Raw genomic sequence first — 10,872 nt, forward strand, 5'->3', positions numbered from 1 at the left:
TTTGCCCTATTGCTGTTGTGTCAACCTCCTAAGGGGGATAAATAAAGGAATATCTTATCTTAACTTATCTTATGTTCTGATTATCCATTTGGTCATCTATTTCCAGCAGTCCGGAAGCCGCAGATCGCAATAACAGATGCTCCAACCAGTTTGTGTGCTTTTTCCCCCTTCTCTTCAGGAGTCTCTTCATGAGACAAATCATCTGCTGGTTAATCACAAGTCTTTAGACATAATTAATCCTTGATTAAAAAGGATCAACCCCAGTCTGAGATCAAAGGTTGTGCTAGATAATTAACACATCAGGATAGGTTTAATAGGGTCATGTTTGAACAGCATGTCATTGATATAGACAAGCTAATTATCTACGCACATCATGTTAAAAAGCAATGACTCCCTCTCGACCTCCCATTTTGCATCCCCATTTTAAGGTGAATTCTGTCAGAGATTCTGATGAAACCACAATATAAATGTATTATTTTGATTAAAAAAAGGATTTTTCACTGCATTTGTATACACATAGTGGTAAACAATAATGCTGATTTTATTCCTACATCCTGGGAATATTAGTGCACAGAGCAAGGGTGACCTATAGGCAAAATACCATAGCATTAAGCAGCATATATCTGCGCCTGTCATCTAAATTTGGTTCCATTTGCACAATGTGTTCAAGAGTTATAGTAATTTATGATAAATAACCAATGATACAATTAAAGTTACACAAAATGAAAATGCCTGAAAAATCTATGTATGCGAATATGTGCCTGGCCTACATGGTTAGATAGTGTTAGATGAAGGAATCAAGGGAGAACTCAACACAACACAACACAACACAGTTCAGAAGCAAAAATGGTTTCTTTCCAGTAAATCCCAGCTGTTAAAAAGTAGCATCAATCTGCTAAGTACTTCCTGAGATATCCTGCTAGCTAACAGACAAACACACAAACAAAACTTTCTTGGCGGAGGTAATTAATGATGAAAATAAAACTACAAACTAGGCTGTCTTACTGACAGATGCGCTGCAGTGAAACACAATTATCCCTGTCAATCAAATTCAGTGAGCTTCCTGTCCTGAAGGTGCATGCAGTCAGCATGCCGATTGGATTACATATTTTTACTGTGGGACACATCCTGCACTGCAACCAGCAGCAGCTGTCTGGATCTCTGGTGGACAGCAATGACATGACTGGACAAAAGTCACAAAGCGATGTTTGTGACATTGTGAATGATATAATAGTTGCATATGTCTGATAGTTTAGATTACAATATGGTAGATGATAATGATAATTACACTGTCCACTGGTAATCTTTGTTTCACCGCATTGCAATCAGCCACCCAGTGTCCACATCCAACCATTTGAAGAATATGACTGCTTTGAACTTTATTGTTGATCATGACAAAAAGAACAAATTTAGAATCAGACAGTCACATTTCGGATTGTTTGACAGAGCTGTTCCCTTTGCAATATAAATATCTGACTTGTTTCTTTCTGCCTAAAATGAGTGCTACATGTGTTTTATAACTGACTAATGACCTGATGCAAGACCTCTGCAACACAACTGTAAATTTACTGCTTATTCAACGCTATACTTTTTTCATTATAGCTCCTACATGTGAACTGCTGCAGACAATAGAGAGCAAATGGTTATTTATTTATGTTTTGCATAGTTTCACAGTGGATGTTTAAAGCTACATACAGTATGATTGCACCATGACCAGAACTTATGTGAAGACTTTCATGACACAAGGATAGGGGGAGAAGAAAATAACTGGGGTCACATTGTCACATAATGTGGAAATACAGTAGCTTCAGTTATGACCATTTTTTGTAGGGGTTTCTAATTAAATCCCATTAGGTGTTGATTGTTCTTTTTGACTTGACTTGGCACAATACAATATCTATAATGCATTATTCATCAGACGCCTGTGTCCATGCGCATCGCTGAAGGCGAACAGGCCTGCCCACTTCTTAATGACGTCTGCAGGGTGTTGATGAGTCAGCATACATAAACTCGACAATGAGACATAATTATCTATAGGGATATAATTAATAATAAGATTTGGACAATTATATGCACCTTATATTTGATGAGGAATTAGTTCATTTTGATGCATCTACATAAAGCATTGTTTTCTTCTGTAGTGGTAACTCGGCCGTAAACATAGCAGCTTTACTGTGTGTGAGCACTGAACCACAAAGCCAATTTAAATGTTTCCTGTCAAAACACCAATCAACAGCCTTTACGCCCCGGAGGAGGAATAAGTCCCTTAAAATGACACAAACTGACCTCTATACAGTTCCTTGGCATTAAACATTTAACTGTGACTGCTGTGCGCTCTTCAAAGTTGCTTCATCACTAAGCAATCAGCACAGGTACACATAAAGACCTGGCAGTAAGGCTGTAGTGCTGGAAAACAGACTCAGGTATACATTACAAGATTTCTCTCACTAATGATAGAACTTGACTGGATCAAAGAGTCAGGAGTGTAAGAAGGACAGGTGGAGGACCATGCCAGCCTCACTCAGCACTTAAAAAGATCGAAAGCTTCTTACTGTGTGTTTAAAATGTATTGCACAGCCCATGAAAACTATAAATAGGTCTCTCTTGATATCAAACATCTCAGATTCACGTCTTTTAAATCCTGTCTCAGCTGGGAAATCCATACTAATGTTGTCTGTGCTAATGACAGTAAAATGGCAAGGGTTGCTGGGGCTATGAGGCAGATACAAACTGAAGGCAGGCAGAGATCACTGCGCAGAACAAAACAGAGATACGCCTATACTGTGAGATCAAGATAGATAGCTTCAATGATGCTGACCCACAACACTTATCCACACCTCTGCATTTTGTTTCTGCGCATTCAACCTCCAGCCTATTAGCCGTAACTTTGACTCTGCAAACTGTATCCAGGGCAAACCCTCATTACAGCAAAACGGCTCCATGCACATCCTCCAGTCCTGCAGGCAGGTGGTGGACAGAGTCACAAAAAAAACAACTTAATACTTAGTTTGAGTTTAATAGAAATGTCAGATATATAAACTTACCACAGAGAGAGATTATCAGGAACTTTGGGGAAGTGCATGTTAAGATTTTCTTTAATTAAATCCTCATTACTTCCATCTGAATCCAGTCAGCTGTTATTAATCCCTGTGCATGTGTCTGAATACAATAGACAGCTGCAGGCAATCTGATGGGTTACTGTTTCTGATGTTCTGATGTTTGCATTGTCCCTTTCAACTGGTTGGAGATGTAAAGGTTGAGCCTGGTGCCTTGGTGTATGGCTGGTTTGGAATTCTAATATTCAGGTGCTGTAGGATTTTAGGGATGAACCTCTGAAATAGTTTTCACTTCAGTACTTTTTCGTCTCAGCCTTTTTCTTTCAGGTGCTGCTCAAGTTTTGTGTTTTGTTGTGCCAAATGCAGCTGAATGTCCCTAGTAGATGATTTAGCCTATTTGAGCATTGACTCTCAATTAAATGAACTGTAATACAATGTTAATTCTATAAGAAAATCAAAAATAATAAAGTGTACTTACAGAAATGAGTGATTATCCACCTTTGCCACAGAGATTAATCCTGTTAATGATGAAGGTGCTGATAATGTTGCCGGGCCTTGACGTGTCAGCTGTGATGAACGGAGGGATCCATCAAGGTCTTCCTGGGGTAGGAGAGCGGGTTTGGTGCACATATGAGCAGCAGAGTTGGGGTGACAACTAGCGGATTTCGTTCACAGCAACCGGTGGTGGGTGCTATCCAATCCTCGGGTAGGGTCGCGTCCTCAGTGCCAGCCCCTGTAGAGACAGAGGAGGTCATCCCTCTGGAAGAATGCTGCTTCTCATTGCAAAAACAAAGGCTGGGATTGTCAAAGCTGATGGCAAGGGGACGGGGCGGAGGGGCAGCCATGGCCGGAGGAATCGGGACAATAGAATAAATCACATGAAAAATGTCACAGCCCTACAAATGGAATTCTTACTTGGGGATGAAGTGAGATTTGAAAATTTGAGAGAGCTATGCATAACGTGGGGGTTGTTTATCTGAAGCATAAACAGCTATAATCACATGGTCCACTAGACAGACAGTAAGGGCATTTCTATTCATTTTGCTTTCATTTCCTGACAGGCATATGAAAGGAGTACATTCTGAATGGACTCCTTGCTTGAAGAGTCTAATAATGGGATAGGGTAAAAAATATGCCGCAGGTCTAAAGAACTCTACAGAAGAAGCAGCAGTGTGAAAGGCAGAACACATCAGTAATTAAGGAGCGTGGTTATATTTTGCATGTGACAAAGTGCAGCGGCTGTAAATGATGCTGCCTACAGCAGGTGGTTTAGATGAGTGACTATGACCTTTCCAGCTTGTGGAAGATTAGGCCAGTTGAAATCACACCTACTGTATTACATTCAGAGAAATGTTAATTTGTTCATCAGCCAATAGATGTTTCCCATGTCAGACATGACTTATCACTGCAGGGAAATCACATTTAATGCTGCACTCACATCATATCATTCAGAACATATTAGGAACACCATTCATGCCAGAGTCTGACTTGTAATTCCGGTTTAGAGATATTGTGAATTTCTGACAGTGATGATATCTCCCACTTGGTGAAAAGAATGAAAGAACAAAAAGTTTCAACAAACCACTGGCAACACAGCTGTAAAACCACTGTGTATAATATCCAATATTAGCCCTGATAGAATAATTTCAGCCAATTTAAAAGGAGTTGTAAGCTGTTTGCATCTGGTTTAAAATGTTAATGAAACACTACAGATATGTAACGCACTAATTAGCACATTAGCGGTGCTAATTACATTTTTATCTAGTGTGACAACATGGCTAGCAATGGTGTGCATGAGTCAGAATAACAGCAGTTTTTTCTGTTCTTTCTGTTCTGCCGATATTGTGTGAATGCAGTATTACTACGATTAATGATGCTCTGTAGCATTTAAGTGTTACATTAGGCCCTTAGTAAGCCAGCATGCACAATACCACAGAACCAGCACATCTGAATGAAATTCCGACCATCATTAATATTATTAGTCTTATCCATGTTATTAGTTACATCTGTGTTGTCAAAATGCGCGTAAAGAGAAAGATCTATTTTAAACATTTACTCAGCAGTTTCCCAACAGTTATTGTGTTTGAAGGTATTTCAGGAAACCACACAATTAGATGATTTTATACCAAAATCTAATATGCCGCCAACAGTCTCCCACTTGAACAGATTATTGTTGGTGCTTTAAACCATTGGTCCATCATTGATGCTGAATGGGTGAATGACTACAGACTCTCCCTGTGTTGATTCCAAACATATTTCAATGTAGAGCTTCCAGCTGCAAAGCCAAAAATATCTACCCTTGACAAATCTGACGAGCTTATGTTTCATTCGATATCCACATATTTAGGTAAATGCAGCATGGCGGATGACACCATCATCACACAGTCTGATTCTGTTGGTTAGCTTAAAGGAAAAGTTTGGCACAGGCAAAGACTGGAAACATAGGAAAATAGCTGGCCTTTTAACAAATCTGCCTAATGGTAATTAACAAACTTTACAAGGTGGATTTCGTCACCTTTGGACAGAGCCAGGCTAGTTGTTGTGCTAAGCCTACTGGCTGCTGGCTACTTCATATTTACTGTATATGCAATGTTAAAGAGGTCGCACAAAATGATGAACCAAGAAAGAGTTATTAACCTTCAGCTTTCTTCAGCTCTACTCAGCTTTTTAGTTTCTGTTAATTCATTGTTTTGGTTTTTCACCGTGAAAATGTAACCTACTGTTTATAATAATAATAATGTAATGTAATATATAATATAATAATAATATATCAAAGCTGTGTATTGTTTTGAAGCTCTTCTGCTGATCAATAAATCAATCAATGTTAATGTTAAAAGACCAGTGTGTAGGATTTAGTGGCATTTAGAAATTAAGTGGCAGATTGCAACTTACTGAACACAACTTGCATCCATATTTGACAACCTTGGAATAAGAATGGGCTGAAATATAAAGGAGAAACGTGAAAGGCCCTATCTAGAGTTAAATAGGTTTGTCTGCAGATGTATTATATTATCTATAGAGTATATGTAACGATTCACAAACATAACCAAGATGTTTTCTGTGCCTAGTCCTAACGAAATCTCAACTAATAAGTTGTTAGATGTTACAAACACGCCATAAACTATGGTGAATAGATGTAGGAGGATAATCCAAATAAAGTGGAACCAAGTTAGCTTGTATCTAATGAAATTCTGCTTCTTTCTAAAGGGGTCAGGGAACAGATCAGAGTGCCAGACCTGAAATAGCATTCGTCCTTACACTTCAACCTCTACCTCCTCTGTTTACTTCTCTATTCCTGCTTCCTCTCAACCTCAGTGTCCTCTTTTTTCCTTGCATACCTTGGGCACCATGATGTGTTATCATTACCCCAATATCAAATCATTCAAATCAGTCATCATCAGTATTTTTTACATATGATACATATGCACCTGATCATCAGTTTGGGTTCTCATTGTCTGAGTCAACCTTATTTTCCTCAGGAAATATGCTGTTTATTAATGCATATGTTTGTGGGAGCAGAATAAGATGGTGCTTATAAACAGCCTTTTATAACCAAGAGTATTAGCAGCGTTATGATCTGCAGTGCTATTTGAAATAATGTGTGCATGTAAACAGGTTCATTGTAAAAGAATAACGGCTCTCAGCTCAACACCTCTTCTCTGACTGGTGTCTTTGTGTCCAACAGAAATCCAACACCTGCTATCGACCGACGGAAATCATTTCTAAACAACTTGTCGTTATGCTGCCTTGTCCTCACATGACACCCCGAAGAAAGAATATAGCAGGATATTTGTTCATAAAACATTTTTAGTGAGATAATCTAGACATTTTTACTTGAAAAGAAATAGTATAAAAATGGGATAATTTTGCTCATTATTACATCCACTATGTAAAAATGTGACAGTATCGGCTGATGGTTCTCCTTGTGCTTTCACTTTTCTGTTACTTCCATCAGTCCATCAATATTCTGTCTGTTTATGAGCTGAGGCTCAGAGAAATGCCATTCAGTGTTTGACAGACAGGTGATTAACGAGACGGTGATGCAGTTTCAAAAGTGTCACATACAGAAGAAGAAGTGTAGGTGTGCTATTGAAATGCAAATCATTAAAATTCACATTCAATTAATGGCTCCTTAAGCTGGCAGTGGCATTACTGATGTGTATGTGATGAAAACACTGTGAAGCATAACTCCTGTATTTTCCAGTGCGATGGGTCCTTTGAAAATAATCTGGGTGATAATTAGTGGCTTTTCACTGCAGTAGCTCTATCTCTGCAAGTGTCATTTTTCTCACTTTGTATTTTGTAGATAAACATCTTTATACAGAATATGATACAACATGATAAAATAAGTGTTGTTTTTGGAACTTGACTTCATTGTTGTTTGAGAGGTCAGGAGGGCAACTCATATCATGTGAGCTTCACTACTTTTGGCTTTCTTTGTCACTTTAAGCCTTAACATTATGCCTTTATTTGTAATTTAAAGTGTGGGTAATTGGCTTTGCAGGAATTTGGTCATAAATCAAAGTATTGGACAAAATACAATTTTGAGCAGATGGTGGCGTGACACCAAATGTCAGAAGATCACCAATGTGATTATAATTCATCCTGATGGGCACATGGATGTGTGCACAAAATGTATAGCCAATAGTTATTTCACAGAAAATATCAACCTGATGGTAAAGTCAGGAGATCACCAAAGTCAGTAGACTTTACCTTCTGGGGAGCATGAGTGTCTGTACCAAATGTCATGGCAATACACCCAGTAGCTGCTGATTGAGCCAAGCTGCTAGTCAAGCTGATTTAACACTGATACTTAGTGTTGAGGGTAAATACTGTGTCTTGTGAGTACATTAAGTGACGCTCAAGATTCTCGTCTGGCACAATATTCCTCCCATTCCACCACTCAACAGTATCCTATCTGTCTAAATAATTATTGAATTAACTTGTCAATCTCACACTAAATGCTTGCCTTCCTGTATATTGGTGCAGAGTTGTTTCTACTACATCCTTTTTTTCCTAAGGAATGATGATGTTAAGGTAAAGGAACAACAAAGAAGCAAAAGCACTGAGGTGTTGATGACCTAATCTCAAGAGTTGATGGCAACAAGGTTACCACTGTAACACTGATGAAAGGTTTGACACTGATGTCAAACATCTTGATATTTAGGAATTGTAGCCAATCCACCTTTAACGCATATGGTGCAGCTGCATCATGCTGATTTCAGTCTGACTTTGATCATGAATGCACCTTGTAGACATTGTAGAGCCCTCCACTCCACACCCTCTACTCCTCCTTATACACACACACACACACACACACACACACTTGCATAAAATTAGCTTGTATTCCCAGCATGAATTTGAATTCATTATCAGTAGTCATCATGCACTCAGCAGCCATGTAAGATGTTTGATATTTGGTGGTCAATACACTTTCATGGTTTATGAATGAAATATGGGTAAATTCCATCAATATGGAGTTAAACTGCCATAATACCTGAGAAATTGAAAAAAGTATAGTGAGTAAGAGTTAGGTAACTAATTTGATATGTGGGCGTATGTAATTACAGCTTTCTACTGTGAAGATGTTTACAAGTACAGACAGTGTGAAGTCTAACATTTCAGTGAAAGTGTTAATGAGTACCAGATAGCACTGTGGCAACAATGCATTTCACAGCTCCGACGGAGAAAATCTTCCCACTTACAGCACAGTTTGCTTTTGCAATTAAGATCTTCTTGGGTATATATTGGCTTAATAAAAAAAAACCACTACAGATACAAACAACTTTGGAACCATATACAATATAATGCGCCACAGGAACATCACTGTATGTGTATTTTATAGCACATCAGGTGAGAATGAGAAAAAAAAGAGTGCTGGATGTGGTTTTGATCAGCTAGCTGTAACATTTTATTTTTGGAATAGTGGTAAAAACAATAATTTAAAGTGAGACTATGCAGCTTTTGAGGGAAGAAATAACACATTATCTCTTACAAATAAAAAGTTGAATTCATAACACACATTTGGTCAATTCACAAATTGTCCGTACAAATACAGGGGAATTGACTTGACTGAATGCTATCAGACTTATTTTTTGCAACCAACAGAGTTGCCCCTTGCTGGTTATTAGAAAGACATAAGACGCTTCTGCTTCACTTCACAGACCAGGAAGCTCTGTCCATGAACTATATACTGTCAAGGGTTAAACCAGAAGAGAGAGAGAAATGACAGAATGTGTCTGTATTGGTAGGAAAATGACAATGTTACACTTTTAAACACCATATTCTCTCTTCCTTGCATACTGTGGCAGCCTTGAAATACAATCTTAACAAAACACAATATCTTCAAGTGATTTACTCAACTATTCGAATGAAATGTACATTTAGATTCTGGTTTTAAAACTGCTCCGTCCTGTAGCTATCAGAAAGAACCTGAACAGCCGTGTTGCTCTGGCCAGTAAAATCAGAAAACCAAATCAAACTCGACCTTTAATAATAAGCAGGTGGGGAGTAAAGAGCACGTTACACTGAACTGCCCCGACTCTCTTCACAGATGAGGACTCCCATCTTATTATAATAAAATCCACTGTCATGGTCAAAGCTATTTCATGGTGAAATTTATAGTTTGTTGTTGTTTGTTTCACAATTTTACATATTGCGCTCTCAGGTGAGAATCATACTGTAACTAATTCAATAAATGTAAAAGTTTTGAACTTCATGTCAAATTTGTATCATTTATTTCATAATATTAATTAACAGAAACAGAAAATGAACCCACATACACCCCAAAGTCATCATGGGTACTATCTGCACCCATTATTATCCTCTGGCTTTGGGTATGAACAGACTATAATCTAATTGCTTCATGTACTAGTCTGAGAATAATTTAATCAAGCTGTTTCCTCAGTTAATATTCCCATTTCTTGCTATTTTGCATACTGCATTTGTTGATGGAGGAAAAGAATTATGTGCTTGTTTCCCTTTAGGCAATCAGCATTCATCAAAATTCATGTCTTATCGCAATATCAATTCACTAAATATGACCAAAATCAAAGTAATAATTATATGAAGATGCTTATATGACCACGTCGTAATTGCTGCCTTCTTGTGATAGAATTCAAATCAGCATCCAGAGGCGATGACAATCAGTTCCATCAGAAATCACAGTGTACACACTATTGCTGAGCACAAGTGTAATATTCTGCTGGGCATGTAATTAGCTTAATCCAATTATTCTTATGATCAAAGTGAGAAACAACGACCCTGTGTAAGTTGTCGCAGTTAATGGAGCAGCTTCTCATTTTGCCTTGACGTGACAGCAGGATATTCTTCTTTCTACATTGGAATGAAATAGTAATATTTTCATATAGGAGATCAATGTAGTTGATTTAAGGCAGCAAACCATTTTTGTTTTAACCAAGGACCAGTGTGATTAACATAAAGTGCAGACTTTAAAGCAATCCAAAAAGGGTAACTATCGGTGAAATGTAACCGCCTTGTTAAATTTGAATAAATTATCTTTCAATCACATTTCACTCATTGAAAGTATTGCACACCCCCACAGAGACAATTTTATCTTCCAACACAAATAAAGACACATTCAAAAGAATTTAATAGAGCTACAGCCACATATACAATCAGCAACCGCAATCAAGGTTGAAGTGAATGCATGGCCTTGAATCAATTATATTACACACATGCAGAGACGCCTCCATTATATACGACCAACACCAATCCTGATTACAAAAACACACATACAGAACATACACACATCAATATGTTTACTAGTTTCTCAGTTGTTGAGAATGTTCTTCCC

General features: G+C 37.9%; 1 protein-coding gene across 3 annotated transcripts in view; it reads right to left on the reverse strand.

Moving 5' to 3' along the window:
- The window catches only part of LOC118331614 (galactosylgalactosylxylosylprotein 3-beta-glucuronosyltransferase 1), a 23,821-nt gene that overhangs the window by 7,357 nt on the left and 5,592 nt on the right, over positions 1–10,872 (reverse strand). For all 3 annotated transcript variants that reach the window (XM_035666662.1, XM_035666661.1, XM_035666660.1), the window contains exon 2: positions 3,535–3,789. The gene's annotated coding sequence lies outside the window, so the exon portion shown is untranslated. The remainder of the gene's footprint in view (positions 1–3,534; positions 3,790–10,872) is intronic.

The sequence above is a fragment of the Morone saxatilis genome, unplaced genomic scaffold (genome assembly GCF_004916995.1).
Source record: "Morone saxatilis isolate NCDOM2014 unplaced genomic scaffold, NCSU_SB_2.0 Contig20, whole genome shotgun sequence".
NCBI classification, from domain to species: domain Eukaryota; kingdom Metazoa; phylum Chordata; class Actinopteri; family Moronidae; genus Morone; species Morone saxatilis.